We start from the raw sequence: 26731 nt of genomic DNA, 5'->3' as shown, positions 1-26731 counted from the left end.
TCCCTGTGCTTTTCTAGGGTTTCAGATGCTGCACTTCCTCTCTGTACTTCCCTCATGATTACACCGACCTCTACCCTGTGAATACCAAATTTGCATCTCCAGCCAATCCCCTCCCTGAACCACAGACCTTCCAACTCACTGCCCATTTGCAGAAACCACTTGCGTCTAATAGGCCACCCAGACAATGCACGTAAAATCATCTCACGACCAGCCCCCTGCCATACCCACTATTTGCTCAGGCCATTCTGTCTAAAACGCGTCATTTTTCCATTCATTCTTTTTTCTTCACCCCACATCCAACCTACAGGCAAGTCCAGCCAGATCCACCAAACTGTATGCAAATATGCCCATTCCTGAGCACGCTGCCGCCTCCAGTCATCCCTGGACCTGGACTCCCACCTCCCCCTCCCTGCCTCCACCCCCACCCACCGCTCTACCCACCACACCAGCCTTCTCCTGGCTCACACTGCTGGCTCCACCCCCACCCTCCCTCTTCAGGCTCCACCCCCACCCCCACCCCCACTCTGCAGGCTCCACACCCACCCACCACTCTGCAGGCTCCACTCCCACCCATTATTCTGCAGGCTCCACCCCCACCCACCATTCTGCAGGCTCCACCCCCACCCACCACTCTGCAGGCTCCACCCCCACCTGCACTCTGCAGGCTCCACCTCCTCCCACCACTCTGCAGGCTCCACCTCCACCCGCCACTCTGCAGGCTCCACCCCCACTCACCAGTCTGCAGGCTCCACCCTCACTCACCAGTCTGCAGGCTCCACCCCCTCCCACCACTCTGCAGGCTCCACCCCCACCCGCCACTCTGCAGGCACACCAACCTTCCCCTGGCTCACACCACTGGCTCAGGACTTCACACTCTCTGAAACAGCTTACTCAGGACCCTGCACAGCACACCTCTGTCTGTCTGCTGGTGACATACCTTGGAGAGAGGCTTTTCTTACTGCCTTTTCTAAAACTGTGCCAACCCCAACTCCAGCCCCTTTATCTCTCATCCTGCTTTGTTTTCTTTATAGCATTTATCACTCGGAGACATGTGTTTTTTATGTGCTTGTTGTCTGTTTTCTCCAAATAAAATGCAACCTCTGTGAGAACACTGACTTTTTTTCACTCACTGGTACACCCCTGGTTCCTAGAACAATGCTTAGAATCTAGAGGTACTCAATAAATATTTGCTGAGCAGATGAATGAAATATTAGACTGTGATTTCATAAAATGCATAGATATACCAATTTCCCCACTGACAGAGATCAGTGGACCAAATCCAACCTGAAACCTGTTATTTTTTTTTAATATATATATTTTTTTTTTTTGTAGAGACAGAATCTCACTTTATCACCCTGGGTAGAGTGCTGTAGCATCACGGCTCACAGCAACCTCCTACTCCTGGGCTTAGGCAACTCTCTTGCCTCAGCCTTCCAAGTGGCTGGGACCACAGGCGCCTGCCACAACGCCCAGCTATTTTTTTGTTGCAGTTTGGCCCAAGCCGGGTTTGAACCCGCCAACCTTGGTATATGGGGCTGGTGCCCTACTCACTGAGCCACAGGCGCCTCCCTAAAATAAAATTTTATTGTAACACGGCTTTGTCCATTTGTTTACATATGGTCCACACTTGCTTCCATACTAGCCACCAAGGTTGAGTAGTTGTGACAGAGATTGTATGGCCCCCAAACCTAAATTATTTAATGTTTACTATCTGGGTCTGTACAGGAAAAAATTTGCCAGCTCCTGATATGGATACTACCTCCTGCTGCTTCTTTAAAGTGATAAATATATGTAAAATAATGAATGCTTTAAACCATCACTGCATAGTTAATCCATTAGTATAAACTTATTGAAAAAAGATAAAACCATGAGAAGTGTTTGGGAAAGGCAGCGCAAGTCTCATATCCGCAGCCCCTGTTTTAGCCCTTTCCAGGAGGTAGCTGGCTAACAGCTGGATTCCTTCCAGACCTTTTCAATGCATTCCCATATAAACCTCCTGTGTGCAAATGAGGTTCATTTGGTTTCAGCAAATAAAAATTGTACATATTATGGTGCATAACATGATGTTTTGATATTTGAATGGCTGAATCAAGCTAATTTATCATATGCATTATTTCATATACTTATCATGCAAACATGTTTTGATATCAAGGTTTTGTTAGACTTGGAATGAGAGGGAAAACTTTCCATCTGTTCTTGCACTCTGACAGTGGGAATAACAGGAATCATATGTTCCTCAAAGGTTCGCTGGAATCCCCCATAATACTGTCTGAATCTGAGGCCTGTTTCAGGGATAGCTCTCAAATTAACTTTCCAATTTCTTTAAGAGAACCATCAAAAATTTAAATCTCAGGCAGCACCTGTAGGTCAAAGGATTGGGCGCCAGCCCCATATACTGGAGGTGGCAGGTTCAAACCCAGGCCTGGCCAAAAACTGCAAAAAAAAAAAAAATTAAGAATTTAAATCTCCTTTCAGCCAGAGCTTTTAGTAATTCGCCAAAATGACAAACACAAAGGGAGAAAGGAGAGACACCTGATCCACATTCTCTAGGCCTTTTAGAAAACATGGAAATGTTCCTCTGGCCACATATATGCATATCTGTAAGAAAGATGATAGTGTAGACATCAAGGTAATGGTGCCACACAGATGTCACCAGGGCAAAACTGGAGGAGTCTACGTTACCCAGCACACTGTTGGCATTGTACATAAACAAGTTCAGGGCATGATTCTTGCCAAGAGGATTAATGTTCCTATTGAGCATATTAAGCACTCTAAAAGCCAAGATAGCCTCCTGAAACATGTGAAGAAAGATGATCAGAAAAAGAAGGAAGGCAAAGAGGAAGGTACCTGGGTTTGACTGAAGCACCAACCTGCTCCAGACGCTCGCTCTGGGGAAGGCAGCCTGGGCTGCTGGAACCTGCTCCCTGTGCATTCATGGCATAAGAGGTGTAAAAAAATAAAAGGCTACTGTAAAAATGTTTCTCTTCATTGAGTAGAAATGTGGTGTCCCCAAAGAAATAAAGTAGAAATAAAAAAAATGTAAGCCTTCTGGCTCTTTAGTTAGTTTTAGTTGTTTATATTTTCCTAAAAACATTTATTTCTGGGCGGCTCCTGTGGCTCAGCGGGTAGGGCGCCGGTCCCATATGCTGGAGGTGGCGGGTTCAAACCCAGCCCCGGACAAAAAAAAAAAAAAAAAAAAACATTTATTTCTTCCAGATTTTCAAATATAGTTCTATAGAATTGATTACAGTATTGGAAGTCTTCTCCATTTGTAGTTAATATATCTTTTCTAATTCTTGGGTTTTTTTTCTGCATCAGGATTGCCAATAATTTCTTAGCTTTATTATGTACTTGTATTTTCAAAGAACTTGATTTGGGGCTTATTAGATTTTATTATTTGTCTCTTTAGCTTCTGCTTTTATCTTTTAAAATTTCTGTTTTCCGGTGGCGCCTGTGGCTCAATGAGTAGGGCGCCGGCCCCATATGCCAAGGGTGGCGGGTTCAAACCCAGCCCCTGCCAAACTGCAACAAAAAAATAGCTGGGCGTTGCGGCGGGCGTTGTAGTCCCAGCTGCTCGGGAGGCTGAGGCAAGAGAATCGCCTAAGCCCAAGAATTAGAGGTTGCTGTGAGCCGTGTGACGCCACGGCACTCTATCTGAGGGCGGTACAGTGAGACTCTGTCTCTACAAAAAAAAAAAAAAAAAAAAAAAAAAAATTCTGTTTTCCATGTTTTGAACTGTTTTCTGACTTTTGGAGTTCATTTGTTTTACTTCGTCTTCTTGTGTTTTGTCTGTACCCTGCTGATCTTACTCCACGGATTATTAACTCCTGGGTTATTCCAGCATGAACTGTTGGCAGTGCCAGCTGCAACCTCCTGTTGTACCCAAGAGTAACAGAATGGCCCTCTGTTTTGTTATTGTCAAATACATATAATTTTTTTATTTTTTAAATTTTTCTGTTATTTCTGATTTTTAGTTTTACTGCACTGTAGCTAGAAAATTAGCGTGGATGTTTTCCACTTTTTGAAATTTATTGAGACTTTCTGATTTAATACTATGTCAATTTTTGTAGATATTCTTTGTGTATTTTCAAAGACTATGTATTCTTTACTGGGTTAAAAACTGATTACAATTCAAATTGGTTTTGCAGGGTTTTTCTGTTTATTTGTTTTTTGTTTTTGGCCAGGGCCGGGTTTGAACCCACCACCTTCAGTATTTGGGGCCAGTGCCCTACTCCTTGAGCCACAGGCACCACCCTTCAAATTGCTTTTGAATCAACCTTGTTATCTCCATATTTAAAACCTCCATGTCATTTATTTTTGTCTATATTCTATCTATTTTAAGTATTCTGAGAAATTGTTAAGTTCTTTCAGTTTGACTATTAGCTTGTCAATTCACTTTTCTTTTTCATCTTCTTCTTTTTTAAGTTGATGTCTCCCTCTGTCACCCAGGCTGCAGTACAGTGGCATAATCATATCCCACTGCACCCTCAATTCGGTATCCTCCCGCCTCAGCCTTCCCACTGACTGTGACAACAGGTGCCTGCTACCTCACAGGGCTAATTTTTTCTGTTTAGAGACAGGGTCTTGCTATGTTGCCCAGGACAATCTCAAATTCCTAGCTTCAAGTGATTCTCCCATCTCAACCTTCCAAAATGCTGGAATTACAAGCCTGAGGCACTGCTCCGGCCTCGTTTTTCTTTATATATTTTGACAGCGTGGAGTTTGGTCATAATGGTTCATTGTTCTTGTCTTCATATTTTTATTTATAAATATAAAATGTCCTTTTTAATACTTTCAAGTTTGAATTCTGTTTTTCTAACTTCACAATTTTTCATCTCCTTTTTGTAAACCACGTGACTTGGTCATTATTCATTTTAAGCATACTTTTGTGAATGGAATGTGGTCATATATTTATTCTTAACATGTCTGGGGGCCTATTAGTAATATTGATAATGATGGGAAAATAGCTAAGCAGTATTGACTTCTGCTCAAGGGCCTCAGCACTTCCATCTCTGGTATTTCATATAATGCTCAAACCTGCCCTGTGAGATAGCTCCTCACCTCTAGGCATTGTCCCCAGTTCATAGATAAAGAAATCGAGGATTCAACTTGTTATCTAATCCATCCAAGGTCAGAAAGCTAACACAGAATTGGGAGTGATAGGAACCCAAGTGCTGCCCTGCACACCACTCGTACTTATTACAATGGCTGATGGTTCCATCTTGTCCCCGATATCTTATATTGCACCACATTCTGGGAAACTCTCCTGTTTTGTCTTTCAGCCTCTGATTAGGTCTTCAGTGAGGCCCGTATCCATGAGACACAACCACAGGATTTTTTTTATTTTAGAACTTGTCTTATTCTTCCAGATTGCTTTTCAGACATAGCCACGTGCTGATTTGAAGCAGGCTGTGTGACTGGACAGGCCAACACTTAGATTCTGCAAGTTGCTTGGCTTCTTAGTGTGTATCCTCCTTGTTTTTTTTTTTTAATTTTAATTCCTTGCTATTTTTTATTTCTTTGCTTGTTGTTGTTGTTGTTGTTGAGACAGAGTCCCACCCAATGCCCCTGAGCAGAGTGCAGTGGCGTCATAGCTCACTGCAACCTCAGACTCGGGCTGTGGGCATCCTGCTGCCTCAGCCTCCGGAAGCCACTGGGATTAGAGGTGCTTGTCACGGCCCCCAGCTGGGTTTTTCAATTTTTTTCGTGAGTTGGGGTCTCACTCTTGGTTAGGTGAGTATCAAACTCCTGAGCTTAAGCAATTCTCCCTCCTCAGCCTCCCACATTGCTGGGATTACAGGCGTGAGCCCCTGCTCCTGGCTGTGTCTCCCAAAGCAGCTTTTAAAACAAAGCACAGGTATCTCTAGCCCCAATATCTGCTCCGGACACCACCATTAGCACAATTTCTTCTTTGACTTTGGAGCAATACTAGTAGATTTATTCTGGAACTGCCACCAACCTGATTCCATCTGCTTTATATATTTGAGAATATAACTTCTTTTTCGTCAGAGTTTTTCTTTCCTTAATAACTTTAGAATCTAATTGTTTAGTTTTCCCTCAAAAAAGAAAATCCTTTTGGGACATTTATTCATAATTAACAGACTGTCCACTACTGATAGTGTTTTGATCACAAATCTTGCTTTCCAAGGATACAGATTTCCATTTGTTTGCATTGTCTTTGTTTCCCCTCAGGAGTGTTTTGAATTTTTCTTCACATTAATTGTGTATCTGTTCCATGGAGATATGTTTCAATTAAATAGAAAGAAAGGAAGGAAGGAAGGGAGGGAGGGAGGGTGGAAAGGAAGAAAGGAAGTTAAGCTTCTATTTCATTAGCTTAACTCATCACAAGACCATCTAACTGCAAAGGTCCTGCAAGGGGGTCCCCTTCTGGGGTGTCCCCAGGAAGACAAGAAGACCAGATACTAGTAACAACAGGAGCTTCTTGTACTTGAATGTCTAGAGCAGCTCAATTCACAATCGCCAAGATGTGGAAATAACCCAAGTGCCCATCAACCATGGATGGATTAACAAACGGTGGTATACGTGTACTGTGGAATACTGTTCAGCCACCAAGAAAGGTAGACACTTTCCATGTTTTGTATTTACCTGGAAGGATTTGGAGAATATCCTCCTATGGAAAAGCAAGCATCCAATACTAAAATTAAATTTACTACTAATAGGAAACTAGTAGATCAGCAACTATAGGCCCATGTCAGAGAAAATCACAATTAAATTCAAAAAGAAAGGAGAGGAGGGTGGTACCTGGTGCTCAAAGAAGTAGAGCACCAGCCCCATATGCCGGAGGTGGCAGGTTCAAACCCAGCCCTGGCCAAAAACTGCAAAAAAAAAAAAGAGAGGAGAGGAAAAGGGGGGTTTGATAAGCTGTCACCTAACAGGTACAATATAGGGGTAGACTGCACACCTCCCAGGTAATGTGCTCAACTACAACTTGGATTTTACCTAACAAACACAATGTAATGAAATCGTATGTACCCTTGTATTAATCTGAAATAATTAATAATAACAATAATAAATGGGAGTCTTTCTCACAACAGGAAACTAGTAAGTAGAAGGGTAAACTAAAGAAACATTTTGGTCACAAGAAATCTCAAGCCATTTCATTCCAGAAAGCTGAGAGAGTAGGTGCTCCAGCCAAACAAGGGAGCAAACAAAAAATATGGGGTAAGGAAACAAAGAATCCCACCCAAGATTGGTTCAAAAGGAATCCCAGGGTGATGGTGAAGAAGCTCCCCGGATGGCAGGCAGCCAGACTTGAACTGAAAGTGTGTAGCCCAGAGGTAGCACAAGTGCTCCTGTCTGTGTGTGGGAACAGCTACCTGAGAAGGAGTGAAGGGGAAGGAAGCTAACCGAGAACTGGAGAGCAGCACTCGGGCCAGGTGGTGTGAACGAGACACCTGGATCCAGCTCAGCCTGCAGCTGGCACTATTCTGAAAGAGCTTTGTTAACACAAGCCAACAACTTTCATTCATGCTCTAGCCAGGTAGGGTCTGGTTTTCTGTCACTTGTAGCCAAAAAAAAAGACTGAGACTAGGCAGCAACACAAATAGAATAAATAAAGCTTGTCCTTAGGAGTTTTATTCTTTTTGTGTGTGTTTTTAAAAGTTTTGTTTATACTTGACATATAACAGTTGTACATGTTTACAGGTTACAGTGTGGTGTTTTCATACATGTGTATATTGTATAATAATCAAATCACGATGGTTATCGTGTCCATCACCACAAAAGTTTACCATTTCTTGGTCATACTAATTTTCAGGGTCCTCTTTTCTAGCAGGATCCCCTTTTCTAGCTATCTTGGAATACACACTACACTGTTACTAGCTATTATAGCCACCAGAATTTATTCTTCCTGATTGACTGTAACTTTGTATCCCTTGGCAAACCTCTCTCCACTCTTCTCTCCCTTTTTCCCTCTCTAGCCTCAGGTAACCACTGTTCTGCTCTCACCATCCATGAGATCAGCTTTTTCAGATTCCACATGAGTGAGAGTGTGTGGTATTTGTCTTTCCCTGCCTGGCTGGTTTCACTTAGCACCATGTGCTCCAGTTCATCTATGTTGCTGCAAATGGCAGGATTTCATTCCTTCCTCAAGGAATTTTACATCTTGTTAAGGAAGTTTCCTCTGGGCATTAACTCCTGGACTACTGCCTCTGCTTCTGGACGATCATCTCCTCCAAGGTTGTGTGTTTTTAGCTAATTTCCTTGCATGCAGTGCACTCTAAGAGCTGGACAGTTTCAGATATGAAAACTACACTGTGAAAGGCACTCACAGTTCTTCATGGGAACCAAGTCAAGTGGCAAACTAATTTGCTACTTTTAAAACATGTACCCAATTGGGAAAAATATTTTATGAGTCATTCTGAAGGTTGGGATTTTAGATAACATTTTTAATCTTTTTGCTTCCATTTTCTGAAATGAGTATGAACTCGTTTTATAATTTAAAAGGTATTTATAAAAGGTAGATTATGATGTCACACTGGTCTTTTGTCAGTATCAAGCATGAAAGTAAACTGAAGAAATGATTTGGTCTTGATCTTGCTGCTGTTTTGAAAAAAAAAAAACATTCACTACTTAAACACTGTAATGTTTCCCCATCTTTAAAAATTTTTTTCTCACATTCGGAGAGAGCGTAACAGCATATGCTATGAATCATATCACCATAATTCATATGAAGATTTTCTTTAAAGATCTGTTGATTCAATAAGCAAAATAGGATACACACATGAATTTTAAAAATTAATTTTGGCTTAAACCTAACAGTTATTCTTTAAGCTATTATTGTTGAGTTATAACATCTACTAAATTGTTAGACTTATATCTGCCAATCAAATCAGTATAACTTTTAGAAAATAATAATTGAAGCAAGGAAAAAATTATAGATTTGCATTGATTCATCTTTATGTTAAATTAGTTAGACCTGTAAGTCTGAAAATGTGCTTAGAATGGCAAGTACTCGTACAACATACGTAAATGCATTTTTATATCTGAATTTGATCTGAAACTGCCCACATTACCTGTAATGCTGTCAACTATGCCCTCAAGTTGTCCTCAGAGCAATTGTTTCTTCAAAAAAATTATTTTTTCCTCACTTCATACATCTCATTAAATAAAGATAATTTTTCATCAACGGTACTTGCCATGGCAGAAGTGTTTGCTTTCCAGATTGTATTTACTGGGAAAAAAAGCACAAATTGCAATGGTTCAGATAAGAATAAGCAAAGCAGTACTCAGAATCCTATAGTTGTATTCCAAATTGCTGTAGTAATTGTGAAAAAAGTAACAATAGTACTTGTTCAAAAAAAAATTTATTTTTTTTGAGACAGAGTTTCACTATGTCGCCCTCGGTAGGGTGCGGAGGTATCAAGCTCACAGCAACCTCAGACTCTTGGGCTTAAGCGATTCTCTTGCCTCAGCCTCCCAAGTAACTGGGACTACAGGCACCCGTCACGACACCCGGTTATTTTTTGTGGTGGTGGTGGTAGTTGCCATTGTTGTTTGGCAGGCCCGGCCCGGTTCGAACTTGCCAGCCCCAGTGTGTGTGGCCGGCACCCCAGCCGCTGAGCTATAGGCGCCAAGCCTACTTGTTCAATATTTAAGACACATTTTATTGAGACTCCATCTTGAACATATCCAAGTTCTGGGAACATTTTAAAATTTAATATTATGCCACATGAGCTACAAATACTTTTTGATATTAACTCACTTTGCCTTAGCAAATGTTGAATTTGTTACCTTTACTCTTGTTATTTTACTTTTGTTATCTTTTGTTATTGAAAGCTACCTTTCACTTTCTAACAGTTTACAGTTACAGTATATATAATAGGCTATTAACCTACATTAGCTAGATTCAGGTTAAAGTAAACCACAGTCCTCTATGTCACTCTCGGTCGTCTCCCGCGGGGACCGAGCGGCAGCCCCTGAGGGGGACACTGCCGGCTGGGGCAAGCCCTGAGGGTAGCGAGAAGCCGTACAGGGTCGGGGCCTGCTTGCTGAACCTCCACGGGAATTAGCGCCGCAGCCCAGTTCTGTTCCTGCCGACCTCAGAAGACAGCTGTGAGACTGGATCTGGGGCAATGGCGTCCAGAGAGAGCGGAGGAAGGCTTCTTTGGGGGCCTGAGGAGGAAGCGCAAGGTCATGGACAGCCTTGGGTCACCAGCGTAATTTGGAGGCAAGCCTGCAGGCGCATTCCCTTTCCTCACCTTTGAGCTGACTATCTACACTGGCCAGCAGCAAGTTAAGACGGTTAGCTGTGCCACTACGCAATCAGACACTTCAGGAGGAAGCGGTGTGCGCCATCTACCTGGATTACTTCAAGGATCCGTGTCCACAACTTCTGCCGAGGGTGTGTGACTCAACTGTGGGGTAAGGAAAATGAGGAAGACCTGGACGAAGATGATGAATGGGAGGAGGATGAGGGAGCTGTGGGGGCCATCGGTGGATGGGACAACTCCATTCCAGAGGTATTGTATGGGGGAATGCAGACGAGGAGCTGTTCCAGGATCCAGAGGATGATGAGCTCTGGGTTGGTGACAGTGGTGTAAGTAATTGGAACAATGTGGATTATGTGTGGGACCAGGAAGAAGAGGACCAGGAAGATCGGGACTATTACATAGGAGGCTTGAGACTTGACCTGAGAACCGATGTCTACCCAGAAGATGAGAAGGAATTGGTAGCTTACAATGAGGAAGAGGATGAAGAGGTGTACCCTGACACACACTCACCCCCTCCAGGGCAGTTCATTTGCCCCCAGTGCCGAAAGAGCTTAACATTAGGGCAGCGTTGGTCCCAACCTGCAGCTGGCCAACACGGATTCGCCAGATGTGCCCCACTCCTTATGGGGGGTGTGGAGAGGACTGATCAGGGCATCTGTCCCAAACACCAGGAAGCCCTGAACCACTTTTGCGAGGTGGACAAAGAGGGCATCTGTGTGGTGTGCCGAGAATTCAGGAGCCACAAACATCACAGCATGGTGCCTTGGGAGGAAGTGGTGCAGGAGTACAAGGTGAGAGGAATAAGAAATATGGGCGAGTTGAAGGAAGTGGAGAGGTGACAAGGAATATCTTTCCCACCCTCTCAGGTACTTGCTAGTTGAACTTTATTTGCAGGGGGAGAGAGGTGAAGAGAGGGAAGGCAGATTGACTTCCTCAGGGGAAGCTGAGCAGACCTATGAGAGTCACTGGAAGCAGACCATTATTAATGTTGTCAATCTACTGAAATACAAGGGGGATAGGTACTTAATTTTCCTCTAATGTGAGTCTTGAGTTGGCCAAATCTCTGGGACGGTTACGGATGGGAATGGAAAGCCACACTCCTTGTAGATAACAGGTGTCTGGAATCTCAGAGCACAAGCAGTATCAAACAGATGGCTGGTATTGTTAGACAGAATTGCCAGGTATGAATTCTGGACTAATAGTATCAAGGGGCCATGCCCTGCCCCTCCCTCCAAATCGGAGGTTGCTTTCCCACCTTCAGTAGGGTCCATTTTCCCTCTAGGGAAATGCAGAGGATAAATATTTTTGATGAAACAGAATACATCGCAGTCCTGATCACTTTCCTTTCCTGATATTTTACCACAGTAGAAGGGGTGAAGGATTTAGATCAGATGACTGGCCTCTGTCACTTACTGTCTAATTTGGGACAGGTCTCAATCTCTTTGTGTTAATTCCAGGAGTTCCCCAGAGACCACACAGACAAGCCGAATTTGTAAGGGAGTCTCTTTATTCAAGAGCCGGCTGGCGACTGCCTCAGTGTCCCAATAAGGGGTTTCTGAGAGCAGCCCCGAGTGCTTAAGGAGTCGGGTTTCTAAGGCTTGGTCTGCATCCTGGTTGGCTCCCAGGCTGTCCAGGTGCATCCGGGTAAGGTAACAAGCAAGCATTGTACAGAAGCAGAATTTTGCGGTTAGTTAGCCATACATCTTTGTTTTAATATTTTCCCCCATCCATCTTAGTTTCAGTACTTTCCCCCCATATATCTTAGTTTCAGTATTTCCCCACCTGGTATTGTTTAAAGGTCAGTCCAGGAACAGTTGGTACCTCCCGGTCTGTTTCCCAGGGAATTAGCCAAGTAAGAAATTGGGAGTAAACTAGAAGCAAGAAATCAATTAGTACTTTCCCATCTATCTTGGGAGGGGACTAGACTTCTTTCTTCTTTTCTTTCTTTCTTTTTTTTTTTTTTTTTGAAAGCTTTCAGTCTGGAAATTTGCCAGGAGTTACCTGATATTTTTCTATTATAGACTAGGCCTGACACCTTTCTGCCTTATCCTAGGCCCACTAGGCCTAACATTTGAACTTCACTTTTTGCCTAGGATTGTTAGGATTAGAAGAGATCTTGTATGTTAATGATCATATTGTATTTTATAAATTATAAAGTACAAAAAAAAAACCAAAACACAATCCTCACTTAATGCAAGCCTGGAGATAAATCACTACGATGGTACCATGAAGTAACTTCTAAATTCCATATTGTTCAAACTTGGCATCAGCAGTAATTATTTTCCGCAGGGAATAAGTCACTCTTAATACAGTCTCACCATTTCCATTAACACTATCTACTCTTACTGTTAATTTGCTAACTCACTCTCAAATGAAAGGATGGCAGCCTTTGACAAATTACAAAATCTTTTAAGTAACTTTCTTCAGGTTAAATAAAATGGGGGCTGTCAAGAAGTGATATTAATTTTCCACTTTCTTTCACGATTACCTTCAAACTAAACAATATTATAAAGGAATGCACACAATAGTTTTCAAAGCTAATTAAGCAATTAAAGAAAAGCAAAATGGCATGAATAAAAAACAAAACTCTGCCATTCTTCATGATACATATACTTGACAGTTAAAGCTTTTGTTTATTTTCATTACTAAGTTTTGCATGGGAAGAGTGTTTTTGGTAGACAGGGTGAATTTTGTCTTTATCAGTGTGGTTCAAGCAGCCAGCCTGTGGTTAATACCCTGTTTAATCAAAGCATGGCAGTTCCCGGCAGCTGCTCTGATGGACGTTAGTACTAGGCTCAGTCACCCAGGAAAACATAATGGTTTCACTCCAGAGAGCATTAGAAGCTAACTTCACTCAGTGCTGCTAAATTTTGCCATTTTTCAGTGAAAAAAAAATTCCATACTATTTGTGTGTGAAGGTCATTTTTTTTTTTTTTTTGAGACAGAGTCTCAAGCTGTCACCCTGGGTAGAGTGCCGTGACATCACAGCTCACAGCAACCTCAAACTCTTGGGCTTAAGTGATTCTCTTGCCTCAGCCTCCCAAGTAGCTGGGACTACAGGAGCCCACCACAACACCCGGGTATTTTTGTTGTTGTTGTAGTTGTCAGTGTTGTTTGGCAGGCCTGGACTGGGTTCAAACCCGCCAGCTCCCATTAAGTGGCAGGCACCCTAACTGCTGAGCCAAAGGCACCGAGCCAACTGTGAACATCATTTTGATTTTGGTTTATATATGTACTTGTGGTCATCTGGTGAGAATGGTGTTTTTCCAAGGTCTGAGTCAGCTCAGCTCTCTGTGACTCCATTAGAAAAAAAAAAAAAGTTTCTCCTTTAATCAACCAAGCATCTGAATAATTTGTATCAGGTTAGAGATCAAAAATAATATCAATAAGAATCTGCTAAATAGGAGGCACACTGAACTGGGTAATCCCCAAATTAAATAGCTAAAAAGCTATGTTTACGTTTATACATCTTTTTATATTTCCTTAATGAAAGAACACATCCCAGTAACAATTAATCATTTAGCTCAGTACTTGAAAAGAAATTCTTTACACACACATATGTATTCCACTTGAAGAATATAGTCAATATAATAAGGAAATATTTCATTGTTGTCTAAGTAAAAATTCTGAAGACATGTCTACTGAGCAGCATAGTGCAAAGTGTTGAGGGGAATGTAAAAAAGTGAAAAGATCGGGCGGCGCCTGTGGCTCGAAGGAGTAGGGCGCCGGCCCCATATGCTGGAGGTGGTGGGTTCAAACCCAGCCCCCGGCCAAAACTGCAAAAGAAAAAAAAAAAAAAGATGACCCTCAACCTCAAGAACACTTATCCACGCAGCATCATAGAAGAAACCAAGCACGATGGCCCTTATCGAAGCTGCAGCTGCTTCCATATAGCTGCTGTGGTCAAAGAGGAGCCTAGAGTGACACTTTTCCTCGAGGGTCGCAGTTCTGTTTGCTGTAACTGATCAGCAACATTTTTGGAAAATATAGTTTTTGTAAAAAAAAAAAAAAAGAAACCAAGCACGGACTGTTTAAACAGAACAAGGCCCCGCAGACTAGACGGCAGACTGGCAGTCAGCGACACTGAGGGCATTGGGCAAAAGAAAGCTCTTTGTAAGCTGGCACATTGAGGACTTTCTGGCAAGGAAGAGACTGCAGCAACTCACAGACCCTTGGCTTTTGCCCTGGCTCTGTATTGGAATTGCATCAGGAACTCCAAAACACGCCGAAACCTATTAGTTTACTATTTAACTTTATGTAGATATCTAAACATCTACATATAAAGGCATATGAATTAGCAAACAAAGTTCATGAATAATAAGGATAACACAGAAAAAAAAGCACACTGATGCCTGGGCGAGGAATTCAATGTGGATGGTGGGGGCGCTCCCCGGCGAATCCGAGAAACCACAGCCTCAGTGCTGGTCTAAGAATCAAGCTTGAGCCAGAATGTAAGTCAGCCACAGCCTCAGCACAGCGTTTAGTTCTGCTGACACTCTTCTCATGACACGACAATGTCTGTGAAGGGGCCTTGCCCTGACGGGTGCTACTAAAGCGAGAGTGGTTTTGAGGATGAGATAGAGCAAGCACTCAAGGAAAAAGAAAAACAAAGCTTTAGAGGTGGGAAGAAGCAAGATGCCTCAGAGTAACCTCTGGGGAATCTGATGACAATATCACAAGAGCTCTGTCTAACCATGCACACCAAGGTGAATTATAATCAGAAACAGGAGCATCATTACACAAATTTAAGATATAAAAAGCCTAGCCTTTCTGTCCACTTATTCCACGTTTTCCTCTTTTGGATGCACTTAATGTTTGTAAGTAAAAATCCCACTTTTAACAAACTTCTCTCTGTATTAGCCTTGACTACTGTGCTGTGCCATGTAGCACAGGGGTCAGCATGAAATATATGTTGAATAAGGTGAAGGACCTCTATAAAGAAAACTATGAAATCCTCAGAAAGGAAATAGCAGAGGATATTAACAAATGGAAGAACTTACCATGCTCATGGATGAGAAGAATCAACATTGTTAAAATGTCTATACTTCCCAAAGCAATCTACCTATTCAATGCCATTCCTATCAAAATACCAACATCGTACTTTCAAGATTTGGAAAAAAGGATTCTGCGTTTTGTATGGAACCGGAAAAAACCCTGTATAGCTAAGGCAGTTCTTTGTAACAAAAATAAAGCTGGGGGCATCAGCATACCAGATTTTAGTCTGTACTACAAAGCCACAGTGCTCAAGACAGCATGGTACTGGCACAAAAACAGAGACATAGACACTTGGAATCGAATTGAAAACCAAGAAATGAAACTAACATCTTACAACCACCTAATCTTCGATAAACCGAACAAGAACATACCTTGGGGGAAAGACTCCCTATTCAATAAATGGTGTTGGGAGAACTGGATGTCTACATGTAAAAGACTGAAACTGGACCCACACCTTTCCCCACTCACAAAAATTGATTCAAGATGGATAAAGGACTTAAACTTAAGGCATGAAACAATAAAAATTCTCCAAGAAAGCATAGGAAAAACACTGGAAGATATTGGCCTGGGGAAAGACTTCATGAAGAAGACTGCCATGGCAATTGCAACAACAACAAAAATAAACAAATGGGACTTCATGAAACTGAAAAGCTTCTGTACAGCTAAGGAGACAATAACCAAAGCAAAGAGACAACCTACACAATGGGAAAGGATATTTGCATATTTTCAATCAGACAAAAGCTTGATAACTAGGATCTATAGAGAACTCAAATTAATCCACATGAAAAAAGCCAACAATCCCTTATATCAATGGGCAAGAGACATGAATAGAACTTTTTCTAAAGACTACAGATGAATGGCTAACAAACACATGAAAAAATGTTCATCATCTCTATATATTAGAGAAATGCAAATCAAAACAACCCTGAGATATCATCTAACCCCAGTGAGAATGGCTCACATCACAAAATCTCAAAACTGCAGATGCTGGCATGGATGTGGAGAGAAGGGAACACTTTCACACTGCTGGTGGGACTGCAAACTAGTACAACCTTTCTGGAAGGAAGTATGGAGAAACCTTCAAAGCACTCAAGCTAGACCTCCCATTTGATCCTGCAATCCCATTACTGGGCATCTACCCAGAAGGAAAGAAATCCTTTTATTATAAGGACACTTGTACTAGACTGTTTATTGCAGCTCAATTTACAATCGCCAAAATGCGGAAACAGCCTAAATGCCCACCAACCCAGGAATGGATTAACAAGCTGTGGTATATGTATACCATGGAATACTATTCAGCCATTAAAAAAAATGGAGACTTTGCATCCTTTGTAGTAACCTGGATGGACGTGGAAGACATTATTCTTAGTAAAGCATCACAAGAATGGAAAAGCATGAATCCTATGTACTCAATTTTGATATGAGGACAATTAATGACAATTATGATTATGGGTGGGAACAGAAAGAGGGAAGGAGGGAGGGGGGTGGGGCCTTGGTGTGTGTCACACTTTATGGGGGCAAGACATGATTGCAAGAGGGACTTTGCCTAACAATTGCAATCAGTGTAGCCTGGCTTATTGTACCCTCAATGAATCTCCAACAATAAAAAAAAAAAATGTCTAAAGACAAAAAAAATAATAATATATATATATATATATATATTTACCCCAAAGTACATGTCTCTATCATATTTTGAGATAGCTGCCCCAGAAGTAACATTATAAAAGCAAGCAAAAGTGCTGGTCCCAATCTATAGACTACATGCCAAAAAAAGTGTGATTGAAGATTGGATTCATCTCTGACTCTAAGACCAATGGGGAAAACCTCCAAAAGCCTTGAGACTCAACAAAAATCACTCAATTCACTAGCCCAGGTGACTGCTAAATAGTTTCACAACCCTGACTTCATCTGAGTTGGCTTAAAGAAGCCAGATTAAGCCTCTGTTTACTTCTTTACCCTGGAATAGTTTTTCAGACATTTTCCAGATCCTGCATTCCAGTAACCTACCCAGACAAAGAACTTACTCAGTGGGCCTTGGACCTTCGACCCACTATGGCTTTCACACTTTTTCAAGGCCCCCAGGAGATGACCTTCCATCTCTGTCACAGCATGCCCTGCCACGTCCTGAGTTACGTTATGCCATCCTCTAAACTACTGAAAAAGAGCCCCCCTCCCTGGCTTTGTGAAACCTTGCAATACATCCCGGTTGGTGACCAGGTGATCCTCAGGACTTGGAAGGGAAAACCTGACAAACAACTCAAGAAAAATTGGACTGACCTCTAGGACATCCTGCTTATGACCCCTACAGCGGTCAAGTTATCCAGATTACATCATACCCACATCTGGGATTATCCCCCAAGAAATTCACGCCCAACCGGTAAACTGCAGAACTGTGGAGACAAAAGTTAAGAGCATCAGAAGCAGGTTATTCTCAGATGTCCATGCCCCTGTGGTTAGTTATTGTCACCTTGTTATCTACTGTTAACTATACTACATGTTATTCCCAGGGTAACTTTAAACTTATCTTTTGCCAGAATAAGTTCGACCCCTGGAAATACAATAAATTGCAATAATTATTTCTAAAAAAAAAAAAAAAATTGTTTTTGTTGTTTTGGGTGGTGCCTGTCGCTCAAAGGAGCAGGGTACCGGCCCCATATACCAGAGGTGGTGGGTTCAAACCAGGCCCTGGCCAAAAAAAAAAAAAAAAGAAAAGAAAAAAAAAATGCAAAAAAAATTTTTTGTTGTGTTTTTAAAGTGGTTATATTTTTAAAGTATTTTTATTTAGACTAAATTTATAGTTAATATTTTATTGCATGTATAGAGTATCCTTTGTCTTTGGTATTATGGAGTCTACCAACTCTATGATAGTAGAGTTTGGAAGTGAACACATCATTTTTAGATAACGGCATGTAGGCTTATCTGATTTCATCAGGGCTTGTCTAGTAGTGTCTAGTAGGTAGTGGTTGTTTAGGATAACAGCATCCATTATCGCTTTTCAGTTTTGTTTCTGGGTTTGTATGTATGGATTTTGGGGATTTTTTGACATGGGAACAATGGCTATGATTTCAAGTATTAATTTTGGGATCATAAGGTATTTTAGTTGGAAATTAATACAATGAGCAAAGAGACAGGAGGGCAGGCATGTTTTGTATATAGTAATATAGATAGTAATAGGAGTAACAGGAGGACCCCCCCTTCCCAACGTGGTTATTGTGTTAGGACCATCATGTTTGTATTTTAGTGTTAAAGAATTTTTTCTTTTGAGTGATGTTTTGGATTATATTATTAATAGTTTGTATTTTTTAATTGACTGGGCATCATTAGACAAAATAATATATATCTTTGAAATTTTGTCATTTATGGTTATAACTTAGTAAGGTGTTGTTTGGTGTACTTTGATCTTTTAAGTTTTTTAAACTGGTCTTCATTTTGTGTTAATAGTGTTTCTAGCTTGAGAAGTAGTATTTGAGGCTTTTGTACAGGCCAAGTGGCTAATCTGAATATTAAGACTAATAGTCATAGCAGGCATTATAAAATGGTTAAGAAGACATATTTGGTAGAAATGAAGGGGTGTCTATGACTATGGCAGGTGTTGGGGAGATGTAGTTTTTGAGTATATTTATTAGGTGTGTCTGGTGAGTGTTGTACGTTTTTGTATATGGTTTATGAAAGGTGCAAGATGTGTAATAGTGTAGGGACCTCAAGTGTTAAATAAAATTTGATATATTTATTATTAGGTGAATTAAATAACTTTATACATTTTTCTCTTGATGGGAGGGTAGAATGTCTATCTTTTGAGTCATTGTTACAGTCTCAGTTAATTAAGAAGATAGAGGGATGTATTGTTCTAACTGGAGTTTGCTGTCCTTTTCTCTCTGTTGTGGTCCACGAATCCCAGTCATTGACTGTTTTAAACATTTCTTGATGAAAAGGGGGCAGTGTGAATAGTGGGCTCTGGAATCAGTTCTGTGAGGGCAGAAGTGGATATTTGTTTAGAGCAGTGGTTTTCAACCTTCTTTATCTCGTGGTGCACATGAATCTATATTTAAACTTTTGTGGCACACGTAAATTATGTTGATCAAAAAAAGAGTAAAAAAAATTGTGCTTTGAACTTCTTTTGAAAATAATGAAATTTAAAAACTATCATGGCACACCTAAGATCCTCTCACAGCACACCTGTGTGCCATGGTCAACCGGTTGACAATCACTGGTCTAGTGGTTGTTTTTATATAGGCATGTGTTTTGTTTTTGTAAATGCAGATATCTTGTGGTGACTAGTATTTGTAAGTGGATAGTCTCTAAAGTGTAGATTGTGGTTGAAAGGGACAGTGAACTGGTCCCCTCTTTAAAAAGTTTGACGATCCCTGAAACAGAAATCATTTTACCACAAAGATATTTGCAACACAATGTTTATTCCAGCCCAATTCTTAATTGCCAAGTGATGAAAGCAACCCAAATGCTCATCAACCAACATGTGGATGAACAAATTGTGGTATATGTATACTATGGAATACTATTCCGCCATAAAAAGATGGAGAGTTTACATTTTTTGTTTACCTGGATGGAAGTGTAACACATTCGTCTTAGTAAAGTATCTCCAGAATGGAAAAAAATGTGTCCAGTGTACTCAGTACTAAACCAATGTATAAACACATACACACTCAGATGTGTAATAAAAGACAAATATAGTCTAGTGAAGGGGAGGAGAGAGGAGGGAGAAGGGAGGGGAAGGAGGGAGGGCAATTGGCCAGAGGAGGGAGGGCATTTGGTGGGATCTCACCTAATGTGCACAATGCAAGGGTATATTTCAAATTAACTAAGAGTGTATTTTAAATGTCTTAACTCCCCCCCAACAAATAAATAAACAAACAAACAAAAAACCAAGTAAATGAGGTAATGGTGATCTTAATCAGTTTAATTTAAGCATTCCACATTGTATATCAAATCATGACATAAATGTATAGTTATGATTTTAATTAAAATTAATAAAAAGAGGGTGGTGCCTGTACCTCAAAGGGGTAGGGCACCGGCCCCATATGCCCAAGGTGGTGGGTTCAAACACAGCCCCGGCCAAAAACTGCAAAAAAAAAAAAAAATTTATTCAACGAACTGTGAATGAACACAAGTTAACCATACATAGATCAATATTCTCTCTATGTCCCACCATTTCATTTGGATGCTTGAAATGCAATTCTGATGTCTTTGGACATGACTTACTTGCAAACTGCCTAAATGAAGCAGAAATCATTGGTTTTGTTTTTGTCTCAGTGTGTCTATTTATTGTTTGTAAAAATTACATTAAATTTTTCACTTTTTGCAAGTGTTAATAAGTAATATCTTATCAGTGTCCAGGTCTTACACAACTTTTTTCAAACTTCATCCTAAGTATTTAGTATTTTTGATGGTATTGTACATGGAATTACAGTATTAAGAGACTTTTCCTTTTAGAACAGTTTGATATTTACAGAGCAGTTCAGCAGATAATGTAGAGTTTTCAAATACCCCCTGAACAGATGTCATGTAATCCTTACATTAACAACTTTTATGGTACATTTGTTTTAATTAACAAACCAATATTGATAACATCATCAAGTATCCATTTGTGGGAGGAAGATCACGGATAGAAAGTGCTACTTTCGTCACATTGTATCAGGATACATACTGTCAACATGATCTATGACTCTGGACATGGACCTTGCTCATCTGGCTGCCATAGTGTTTGTGTGATTTCTCCAATGTCAAGCTATTTTTGTTCCCTCTTCCATCATGTGCTCATTGGAAGGAAGTCAGTATGTCAAGCCCACACTTATGGAATGGGGCGTTGTGGTCCCGAGTATTAGGGTACAATATCTATACCATTTATTGAAAATGAAAGATTTCTCTCTTCTCCCCCACTTATTAATTTATCTATGTAGTAAATATCTATGGACTCAAAGATGTTTAGCTTATGTTGTGAGTTATAATTCTATACTCCATTTTTGTTGCTTAAGTCGTTAAAGCTTTTGCCCTTGAGAGCTTGTTCTGCTGGTTTTGTTTGTACTGTCGTGTTGAAATACGATACTGATAGATGGTGTTGTGGTTTGGGGTTTTGCTTTGTTTTGTTTTTAAGCACTTTCGAGTAATGTTAATCAAGGCTGAATAAAATAGTTTGCGATTTAGAACTTTTTCATTTTTTATTTATTTGCATTCTTCAAGTTCAGAACAGCAGAAAACCCATTTGGAATAAGTAAAACAAAGTACTTCAGTGGCTCAGGGGAAACAAAGTCCACCAGTCAATCAGGCATAGCTAGATCAAGGTAAACCATGTAAGAACCCAATCTCTATTCTCTCCTCCACCCCAATCTCTTTGATTTATGTTCTGTTGTATTGGCTTCTCTTTGGCCAGTTTCCCTCCAGGGATGGCTCCACTGCATATTTAAAGCCTTAGAGTTGTAACGTCATCATGGAAAGAAAGAGGATTTTACTTTCAACACGTGCATAGAAGTCTCCGAATTGAAACTTTTCCCTGTCTTGGGCACATGTACGCTCTTGAACCAGATGCTGTCGTGGAGGGAATTGAATTGTCAGATCAGCCAGGTCCAGTCACCAGCCCAGATGAATCTCATTGAGGTTAGCCCCTGTGAAGCATTGGGACTGAGCAGAGGGGAGGTTCCCTGATGAAATAAGACATCCAATACCAGCTGACAGGAGTAGATGCTGGGCAGGTGACAAACAGAAGCCCTCACGGGTGATGATTAGCATGCACATGTTTTGGTTTGCCACTTCTGCACTGCAATAGAATTCTTCTTATTTCTCCTTATTTCTCCTCCTTCAGGCTAGAAGTCATACCAAATTCATTTGTGGATACCTTCTTTCTCTTCTTTCCAGATTCATCTTCAGCGTTTGGAAAGTGACCAATCCTGGAACGATGTCTTGTTCTGATGAATGAATTTTTTACACTCATGATGCATCAATTGGTGTGTGTAAATAATGAAAATAAAATAAATCCATAAGCACAAGATAATCTGAGAAACGAATATTATATAATCTGATGAATGTGATCCTCTTCTTGTTTCTGAAAGACTAATTATTTTACATATCTGCTGATAATCATAGATGAGTCTTATATAGCGTGTCTTAGTTGCCAGCATTTTCTATCTGGTCATTTAATCTTTATAACAATCCACTGAAGTATCAATAGATGCCTTTACAGTCCCATGTTTCAGTAAGATGAATGCCTCAGTAAGAGTTAGAGCTGGGCCTATGAAGACGGGGAGTCTGGATGGAGTCCACATCCTTTTTTTTTGCAGTTTGTGGCCGGGGCTGTGTTTAAACCCACCACATCTGGTATAAGGGACCGGTGCCCTACTCTTTTGAGCCACAGGTGCTGCTGGATTCCACAGTCTTTACCACTATGTATTACTGTCAGGCACTGAGCTGAAGCCTGCCATGTGAGTAGGACAGAGTCTCCCATTTTAAAGACTTGTGCAAGCAGGAGGCAGACATCGTGTGCATACACATGAAAAGTGCTTGTAGTCAGAACAGCCCTAAAGGGGAGCTGTGTGTTGGTCCATATCACTAAAAGATATGGTGTGAGGGCGTGTTCACTTACCGAGGCCGTAGTGGGGCAAAGTGGTGTACTTAGAACCTCCCAATGTCATATTGTGTGGTGAATGCTTTACTGTGTTTGTGCTAAGGTTGGATTAATGTTGACATAGGACTGACTAGTCTTAGATTAGATTATATATCAGAAAGGGCTCTTATGAGCATGTAATTGTTTATATATTGATTTCATATGACCTTAATAACTGGCACACTAGGATGCAATGTATGGTGTACATTGGATATTTATTTTTCCATTCTTGCAATACTTTACTAAGAAGAATGTATTTCAACTTCATCCAGGTAAATGTAAACAATGTAGAGTTTAATAACACACTAATATAGTCCAGTTCAGAAGTAGAGGGAAGCAAGGTGTTGGCATTTGGCAGAAGGAGGGAGAGCGTGAGGCAGGATCTCACCTAATGTGCACATTGTCGGGGTGTATGACACACCCTTTGCGGGGCTCTTCTACAAAGTTCTTCAGGAACTTTACCCTGAAGTGGGAACAATGTAACCTAAATATTGTAACCTCATATTAATTAAAAAATATATAAAAAACATATTAAAAAAAAAAGAACTGAGGAAGATAATTAACTACTTACTGGTTTTTTCCTAAGGATCAAATATAAATTGAAAGATAAAGGCGTTGCATATGAATGTGAACATTTTAATTATTTGTATTATCAATTGTGAGTCTAGGCTTTGGGAGATAATAATGCAAATTCCATGTCAGAGGAACAGTGATTCCGTTCATTTGCACCTCATGTCAATATGACACCAATGGGATAATATTCCCTGACCCCAATGGGACAATATCCCTGACCACTCTGCCTTTTACAGAGAATCAAACTGGATCATACCGTGATAAAAACCAAACTGATGGGAGCATATTCACAGATACACTTCAACGACTGCTGATCTGTGGTTCAGAAGACCATGTGTGGGTTGAGGGGAGAGAGGGCTTAGGTATATGCTGTAGAGAATAATTTTCTCTTGTTTTAGTATACTTAGTGGCAAAGGTCATCATCAGCTGGGGATGGTTGTTAATCCAGAGGGTTCTGATTTCTTTCCTCATATTTATGCATACTAACAAAGCGAACTTGGCATTCATCTGTTCCTGATGGAATTCTGCACTCAGGTGGTGGCTTTCAGCAGCAGGTTCTGTTTAAAAAAAAAAAAAAGGAAAGGAAAGGAAAGATTATATTACAGAAATGAGCTCAAAGCTAAGCTAACTCCTCACTTCTCTAAGGATGGTATGTGGACCATCAGCTTCCACATCACCTCAGAACTTTATGGAAATGCAGAATTTCAGCCCCACCTCAGAGCTACTGAATCAGAATGTACCTTTTATGAGATTCCTAGGAGATGTCTGAACACAGTAAAATTGGAGCTAAAGTAAAAATAGAAAGTCAGCCATTGGATTTGTCAGTATCATCTGATGAATCCTGATTGTCCTTAGCGGCTGAAGCAGTTGATCTTTATCTGGCAGCCTGGACATTCAGATTCTGTTCAGCCTGAGATCCTGACACATGATTAGAAAAGGCTAGCCTGACCACCAAAGAAGGGCAGAGATTCCTTGCAACACAGACCCAGGCAATCTGGGGCTCCTGGCTACCCTAATGTGGTCAGGGTTGAGAGGTGGAAACAGCAGAAGCCTATCAGGCAGCAGAAAGAAAAACCGCTTGGGGCCAGGCATTGGAGTAAGCAGTGAGCTCTCCAGGAGCTTGGTCAGCAAGCCACCCCCCCTGGAATGGGAGGAGAATAGTACCCTCTGCTGACAGGGCTGGACATCACTGCTTCTGGCAAAGGAAAACAGTTTCCTTGGTCCAGGTCCATTGTCATAGTGCAGGCAATGAAGCGTGAATTTGGAGCTGATAGGCAATACCTTAATAACAGCACAATAGGATGCATTTAACCAGTTTCCCATTAGCGGACGTGTTGGTGTTTCCCGTTTTTAACCATTCTCAAGCATGTTGCTATGAGTGACACTTGAATGATTATTACATGAGAATTTGAAATTGCAGAGTGGGACATGAAGGGTTTTGCATCCCATTCTACTGTTAATCAAGTAAGTCCTGGGTTGAAGTTTACTGGTGAAAACAGAAATAAGCAGCTGCCCAGATTACTTAGGGATGCTCAAAGGCCTTAGTGGGAGTTAGGCAACGTTGCTTTTTTTTTAAGATTCACTGTAGATAACAGAAGAAGAGTTATTTACTAAATCCTCATAGGCCCCAGGTTTCCTCTTTCATCTCTGAATGATCTTAGCCATTGGGGGCTCTCCCAGGATAACACACCCCTAGCCTGCCACACCAGAGGACCATCATAGCTCCTTCAATTCCTTCTTTATTTGGTACCTGAAGAGCCTATTTTTCACCCTTGGGAATATTTCTATATTTTTCTTGTGCTATTTGAAACACGTACAGGTGTTTGTACAGAGAACCAGGAGGTCCAAAAGGCCCTGTTTCCTGCATGGAAGGCATGTCCATCCTTCCTTTCTTTGCCCCCCTTTATCCTCAACACATCCTCACCCAGAAATCCCTTCAGTTCAGCCTATGGGTGGTCACTGCTTGAAGACATACTTTAATCCATTCATCAGCTAAGCACCCACATTATGCCAGGAAATCCGTACAAGGATCCTGAAGGACAGATGCTGTTGCCTCCATTTTGTACACATGGAAACTATGGGTAAAAGCCTAAACGACATCTGAGGTGACAGTGCTTGACTGTGACACCAGATTCCCCAGTGGAAGCCCAACGCATGGCCACGTTTTAGAAAATATTGTAATTACCGGAAGGGGGAAAGGGCCAGTGGGCTTCTGTCCTGACTCAAAATGCCTCACTGTGCCGTGCCTATGGTCTCTGGTGGCTTCTAAGGAAGTCCTTCCCTGTTAGTTCTGGCCCAGGTGGGGGCTTCCTCCAGTGACCCTTCCCATGGTCGCCTGAATACCTGTTCACACATACAGAGGGTCTTTCCTAAGTCTTTGTTTCTCAGAGGCACCGTTGTGTTTGGAGTTCTTGATACAGCCAGGTGTTACTAGTCAAGGTGCGGTGCTTCCTTCCAAGAGTCAGGCCCTTCTGGCAACAACTTGATATTGTACATTCTCTGAGTTTGGACACATATCCTGTATCCACCACTATAGTATCATACCGAGTAGTTTCACTGCCCTAAATATTCTTTGTGCTCTGTCTGTTCTACCCAACCTTCCCCACAACCCCTGGCAACTACTAATATTTTCACTGTCTCTAGTTTTATTTTTTCCAGAATATCATATTTCAGCTAGTATGGCATATAGCAATTTCAGAGTGGCTTGTTTGTATTTTTAAAATGTTTTGTGCCTAAGCTTACATGACTGTTCGTGTATTATATATTCATTAACTAGTGATAATATCAAACACAGTTTAGCAACTTTCTTCCATAAAAAGTAAGTCTTCACCATATTTTCTCAACAGTATGAACAAAGATTAGGGTATCAACCACAATCGTCACTAACCGACTTGAACATTTACTGTGCCATGTACTGTTCTACTGTAACTGTTTTCGGCCTGTAATGTGGACTGTATTGTGCCCCCCTGAAGAGCATATGTTGACGTGCTAACCCTCAGTATGTCAAACTGTGACTGTACGTAGACAAAGGACCTTTAAGGAGGTATTGAAGTTACAATGAGGTCATTAGGGTGAACTCTAATCCAACGCGACGGTTGTCCTTAAATACGGTGGAGATTAGGACATGAATACACAGACACACACAAAGGAATGATTATGTGAAGAGGGATGAAGAAGACAGCCATGTATAAGGCAGGGAGAGGGCTTTGGAGGAAGCCAATCCTGCTGTCACAATCTTGAACTTCCAGCCTCCAGAACTCTAGGAAAATAATTGTTCATGCCACCAGGTCCGTAGTACTTTCTTATGACTTCTCTAGCA

General features: G+C 41.1%; 1 non-coding gene and 2 pseudogenes across 1 annotated transcript; all 3 read left to right on the top strand.

The window, feature by feature from the left end:
• Nucleotides 1–22207, top strand: part of LOC128579128 (sphingosine-1-phosphate phosphatase 1-like) — a 73356-nt pseudogene extending 51149 nt beyond the window's left edge.
• On the top strand, nt 10095–11071 carry LOC128578956 (E3 ubiquitin-protein ligase TRIM52-like; annotated as a pseudogene).
• Nucleotides 14090–14224, top strand: LOC128579227 (small nucleolar RNA SNORA16B/SNORA16A family). The gene has a single exon (XR_008378096.1). It is a non-coding gene; the product is annotated as a small nucleolar RNA SNORA16B/SNORA16A family (small nucleolar RNA).
• Nucleotides 22208–26731: the final 4524 nt, after the last annotated feature.

Source organism: Nycticebus coucang, chromosome Y (assembly GCF_027406575.1).
Source record: "Nycticebus coucang isolate mNycCou1 chromosome Y, mNycCou1.pri, whole genome shotgun sequence".
Taxonomy (NCBI): domain Eukaryota; kingdom Metazoa; phylum Chordata; class Mammalia; order Primates; family Lorisidae; genus Nycticebus; species Nycticebus coucang.
This window is presented reverse-complemented; position numbering and strand designations above follow the sequence as displayed.